The sequence below is a fragment of the Charadrius vociferus genome, unplaced genomic scaffold (genome assembly GCF_000708025.1).
Source record: "Charadrius vociferus isolate BGI_N301 unplaced genomic scaffold, ASM70802v2 scaffold529, whole genome shotgun sequence".
NCBI lineage: Eukaryota > Metazoa > Chordata > Aves > Charadriiformes > Charadriidae > Charadrius > Charadrius vociferus.
This window is the reverse complement of record NW_009650172.1, coordinates 500172-506651: the sequence shown is the minus strand read 5'-3', so window position 1 is coordinate 506651 and position 6480 is coordinate 500172.

Sequence of the window (6480 nt, the reverse complement as noted above, 5' to 3'; positions counted from 1 at the left end):
ACTCCCGCACGAACCCTCCCGCTCCGGGTCTCCTCTGTGCAGGGCCAGGCCCCGGCATTACGGTTACTGGGGTGGGGGGAGGCCCAAACCACCGGCACCCGGAGCCTCGCAGCATCTCCTGGAGAAGGCTGACAGCAGATACGAGAGCTGCCTGCGAGCGCTTTGCGGATTCCCGGGCTCCATCCTGCTTCCTCCTCTTACGGCTGTCGGTTCAGTGTCAGCAACGGGGGGGAAAAGGTTTGGGGTGAGATATTTGGAAGGCAGTCCGCTCTGATACAGCCACAGCCTCCCAGGTGGGGCAGCCAGCTGAAGGGGAGGCCAGCAGAGAGCAAAGAAAACCTGCAGAACCAGCGAGAACTTTTTTTTATCGCAGGAAACGCACGGGCTGAACTTGTAAACAAGCCTCCATCCTCCGCTGGGGCTTGTTCCCACGCCAGCAAATGAGTGACGATGAAAGTGCACAGCTCTGTCCCCATGACGAAGCAACTCCCACCCGCTGCAGGGACAGCCGGCACGCATGTGTTCCCATTTCTGTGTTGGCAGGAACCTAGTCAGGTTCCTGTAAGGCTTTTGTACCGTGTTGCAGAAGTTTGTAGCTTATTTTTTTTTATCTTGAAAACTTCAAGGGCGCCCATGTGTACTTTCCTACCCATCATGTGATGGCCCGTGTGGGAAATGTGCACAGACAGGTCTGGTGCGCAGACACCAGCGGGTTTACACGTGGCCCCCAGCACCGAAATGTGGTGCCCTGAGACCGGGGATAAAATGCACCCAAGCACACCAAAGAGCCCCCCGGAGCACGGCTTGGTGGGACAGATGGAGCACGCCCTTGAATTTCCCTGGGAAGCAGCACCGCTAACTTTCTTTGAGGGTGTGTTTGGGAGGGGAAGGGCCTGTGGGGCTGGGAGAAGAGGGTGCAGCTGGTGGCCCTGGCTTTGTGGCACTGGCATGTCACCCAGGTTTCCATAGCACCAGCATCCATAACATGGGGCCAAGGGGAGGGAAAGAAGTAGGTCAGACTGGGCTAACAATACCCAGACGTGTCTATCTACTGCTCAGTCTGATCTGGGAAAGAGGGTGAAACAGAAGAGAAAGGGAGAGCGAAAGAGAAAAAAAAAAAAAAAAAGGAAAACACAAAGTGTCCATAGTTTGAGCAATGCATTTCTTTCCCTCAGAAAAATAAGGACCTTTTAAAGCCACCTTTGTGTATCAGTACTGAGAGACGGAGACTAGCACCCACCTCCTGCCCATCTGACAACAGACTACAAGGGAATTCAAATGCTAATTTGCAACCAGACTTCTCAATGGCTCTTTATTTCTGCAGCAGCTCTAGGATGGGAGCTCTGGAGAACCAGCTGGCTGGAGCTGGGAGGATGCTCGTCTCCGGACCAGTACTGGGGGACGCTTTCCTTTCCCCTCTCCTTTCCTTATCCTGATTTGGTTACCCCCTTGTCTTAGTTTTACTTGTTTACATTCAAGTGACTTCAAGGGCAAGGAAGAAGACAGGCAGGCACACTGGAGTTGTGTAACAGAAATAACTGCGGTAGTGACCCATTTTATGTGCTGAGTCTGCAGAGCCCTTGCTGTCAACGTTAACAGCGTTTTGGTGCTCGCCTGCGTGCAGCACGGTCGTTTTGAATGATGTATCCATCAATGCCAAAACTGAGGAGAACGTTATGGGCAGCAATACGCAGAACCCTCTTGCTCCGAGGAAGCGTACGGACACACAGATCCACAGGGTGCATAACAGAGCAAGATCAGAGGGAGGAGGAGTGCTTTGCTCGGGGGGAACAGGAGGGTGTAGGTGCAAGAGCACAACCCTCGCTGGAGAGACTGAGGTGGACTGGGGCGAAGAGCGTGACCGTGGCTGACCTGTGTCATACCTGTGGTTTGACAGCATTGTGTTTGGCTTGAACGCCGCGCAGTCACAGAAGAGACGCAGCCGTGGAAGGAGGCGCAGGGTGTTTCAGAGAGCCTGTGAGAGCGAGCCCCCAGCCCGCAGGCAAATACTCCCTTTACGTTACCACAGGCCACAGCCCTGTGCAGTAAGAGCCATTCTGGGTTAGATAGTGGAGTAAAATCCAAGAAAAAACAAAGCTATCTGCCACTTTGCATGTCAGCAGGTCAAGATAATGGAGAGGGGGGAGGGGGGATCCACACTCTAAGGTTACAATTTGTCTTATCTTCATCAGTTTTATACCTCCCAGCAATTATCACTTGTAAGAGAGCACCAAGAATTCATCTTTCCCCTGGTGAGGGCAGAGTTGCAGTACATACAAGGTGGACAGGGCTTAATGTGCCCCTTTGTGAATGCCCTCCCTCCGAAGGAAAACAGACATTTGCTGTGGTAGCCTAGGAGAGAGCGTGCCCAGCTCCAGCCCTCACCGACCCTGTGCCTGACTCCGTGTTCAGGGATTTCCAGGGTCTAAAAGCTGAAGATAAAAGTTAGATACGAAGAGCAAAAGTAGGGTCAGCACTCAGGAGGACTCACAGAGCACTCCTGGAGTGAGAGAATAAAAGAGGATCTGTGCCAGCAGCATGTGTTGCTTTGACATTGCACTACTTGACAAGAAAATGCTGGGTGACCCCAAAGAGCTAAGGCAACGTTACCTGCAAGGGCTGGAAGTCGGGGATCATCATGTCAGCAAGGATGAAACCAGTGTGCTGCTGTGGTCACTGCTGTTGGTGAGTGGCTAAAACAAGCTCCATTTCATGAACGCGCGTGGCTAGAACAACAAGAGCTCAGGCATTGTGTTATCTGTCCTGATACAGATACCACATCATACACTCGCAAGACTGGACTCGGTCACTCCGCTGTAAAGTATTTTCAGCTTTACAGCTCATTCTCCTTCTGGGAGGAGTAAGGACATGCAGACAAAGCTTGTTGCAAAGGATGCAAATGGATACTTGCCCACCTCCCTCCTGGCTGGTGCAAGGCTGAACTGCCAAAGAGCTGTAAATGTTCTTCTGCCTGAGTGAAGAAACCTTCTCGGAAAGCGGCCTGATGAGCTCAGTACAGCACTGCACGGCCAGATGGCATCTGGATCAGAGCTGACTCATGCTCACCTAGCTCGGAGTCAGGCAAAACATGCAGATACCTAAAGTATGCTGGGAGAAGATATCTCTTCCACTGCTGGAACTGCATTCACAGCAAGGTAGGTAGCCGTATCAGTAAAAAGCAGAAGGTATTCTGCCAACTGCCATGATTATAATTGTACAAAACCGAAATGGTAACAGGCCTGAGTTACACTAATGAACAGAAAAGCCTCAGACAGGTGAAGTCCCAACTAAGCCCCGAGAGGATGCAATCGCCGAGGGAGCAGAACAGAGGCCATGCTTCCATTTCCTTTTGACAAAGGATGCTGAGCATAAGCTGTGGATAAACTGGTGGTATAAAGGGAAGGGTGAAACAGTACAACAGTGGCCTCAGAGAGAAGGAGGGATTTGGGTATCCGTTCACTAATGCAGTGTCTATCCACCTCTCCAACTGGTTTCCAGCCTGGCTTGGCTTCGTAGTGAACTACAGCTTAGGAAAGCTGGGAAACACGAGCTCTGCCCATCCTCTGCTGCAGACTGCCATCTTCAGAGTAAAGGAATAAAGATCAAAAAGGTGAAAAGGAAGAAAGTAAAGGTGAAGTATAACCAAAAAGCCTCTTAAATTGTCCAAAGCAAAAGTGAGGGAAAAGCTGCATTAGCAAAGCTGTGAATTGGCAGCATTAGCAGATGATGGATGCGGCCATGTTATCTAATATGGTAGAACACACATCATGTATATTTAATAGTGTTGTTTAGCTTGTATTTGTCACAGCACTACAGCTAGAGGCTTTTTCTAAAGCCACGGGTAGTGACAGAAAGGTATTAATTGAATTTTAGGGCTTTTGACTGGAGGTCACACATACAGAGAAACCTACGCAGTATTGGTACTATAAGACTTCCATGCGTTCCCCATTTTCAGACCTCAAATGATAAAGCAATTCAGCTGCTAGCAGTATTTGTTGAGAGTTAATCAGGTTTGCAGATTAACTGTAAGATCCTGAATTATACACACTTATATGCAAACGCAAGGAACATGCAACACATGTAGCTGAGACATGAAGGATGGAGGCAGAAGAACAAATGGATAACATCTAGCTAGGCAAGAGAGAAAGGGAAAGTACATACAGCGATGGGGTCAGGATGATGGATAATGAGTTCTGTCATCTTTTCAGAGCAGGTATTTAAACTCTGACCACTGTTCTCTTCTCCTTAAAATGGCAAATGCTTACCCATAAAAGAATTATTGGTAATTTTTTTTTTTTTTGCTTTGCAGTATCTCCAAGACCTACTCGGGCATCAGCATCTGCATCACTTCCAGACATGCAAAGTGCCTCCACATAGGGTTAGATGCCTATAAAATCCTTGAACTGGATTTTCTCCATTATTTTCTTGCCCGGGAAAGAAGCCTAAGCAAGGGAACAAATAGAGATTTATGACTGGTACCAGAGAGAAATGTCCTGAGCAGGCAGCAGGCTTCAAGGAAGTGCTTTACTTTGGTCCAGCTTAACACTTAACATGTCTACTCAGCTTTATGCATCTCTGTAGGCTGGACTGGTGCTTGTGCTGTCCTGGTGCGGGTCTCTGCTCCCAGCTCTGCTCACCATGAACTTTGAGGGAATTGAGGATGTTGCACAGGGGCTGCGTGACTGTCTGGCAGATCGTTTCTACAGCAGATTTCTACCCAAGAAGCCACCTCTTTGCCCATTTTATACCAGATGGCCTACAAAACCCAGCAGGCTGAGTCTATCTTAGATTACAGCCCTCCCCAGGCCGACTTCCACGAGGTGAAATTTATCTTCTGGGAATGCAAGTAGGAAAATGAGGGCAGCTCCCCTCCCTAGCAGTCTGAGCTGCAGGTGTGCCTTTCCCCTTCACAGGAACGGGCCAGTGAAATTCTGAAGTAGAACAAAGCCCTTTCATAGAAAAACAAGTACCTGAAGCTGCAGCTCGCGTTGCTGAGATAGGCATGCTGACAGACACACTAAACTTCAGCTGCATCTGCTGGCAGGGAAGGTACAGGTGTCAGGCTGGCACCATAAAACAAAAAAGCCAGGTAAACCGATGATGCCTGAGTCCTAGAAGAAATCACAGAGGCAACACCTGGAAGTTTGCCTGTGTAAAACACATACATAGTTGTTTCCTTGCTCAAGAAACCTAATAAAATCCTGCATCAGATGTTTCCAAGAAGATTTTTATCCCCTATCTCATTCTTTGCAAGTGCTCGTATACCATGGGACTACCCTTAACTTGCCAAAGCACTTACCAGAGGTGGCCTCTCGGGAGAAGGGCTGCTGCTGTGAACAGTAACTCCACTTGAATTGTTAATTATTTTCATCTTTCAAACACCACATACACATTGGCTAATTATAACTCTTCTGATAGCTATTTACGTCTTTGCCTCTACTGTCCACAGTCACATTCTTCCCTGAGAAGTGGCTGTACCCACCTTCCTGTTGGATGTGTCAGATTTCAAGGCAGGCAGGTATTTTGCCTACTCTTAATAGCAATTACATATTTACAAAAAAGCCACATGACCTTTCTTCTAACACTGGAAGAATATGCATGCAGCAGAACTTCTTCCTGGTGTGAATAGAGGAAGATTTTAATTTCCTATGAGACCTCTAAAGAGAAAACTTGGGTCAGAATGCTGTTTCATAACAATAAACATATGATCAAGAAAATTTTGGGCAAACCAGGCTTTATTTATCACTGAAAAAGCAAGAAATAGCAAGATAGCAAGAAATAAGCCAGTACAGCCCACGTGGATCGTGATGCATAAACAACAGAGAACCCATTTTCCCTCATTATTCAAATGCAGTAATGGGGACTAAAAAGACCAATCAGACTAATAAAATGACACATAGTAAATGCGCCCATCTACGGTTGTTAATATACATTAAAAGAAGACAGAAATTACCATTAACTCACTGTTAGAAATGCAAAGGCTTCAACTGGGATTAGCAAAGGGATTCGCTTTACACTAACCACTCAGAAACAAAGCTGTGAAGAGATGCCACACCTCCACAGTGCTAAGGTCACCACTTATCTGCTCAATCGCACTGGCTCCCTTACAGCTATTTTAATCTGAAGTTGTTTTAGCTAACGATTCTTTGCAACAGTATTTTGCAGAGGGGACTGGTCTGGTTGGGTGTAGGGGACGGCAGTGGGGCACAGGAGAGAGGCCACACCACTCGCGTCACCCTGCCAGGGCCCTGGGTGATCTCCAATCCGAGATCCCGCAAATAAACCTGCCTGCACTTAACCCCAAACAAACAGTCACTCTGAAACCACGATCTGGAAAGGTTAGGGTTGGCGGATTTTCAGGCGCTTCCGTGCCAGCGCTCGCTAACAGCGTCGCTCCGGCGCTGGGAAGGCGGCCCGAGGAAGGCCTTCCTCCCAGCCCAGGCCCCGGCCGCCATCTCGGCGCTGGGCCTCCCGCAGGCC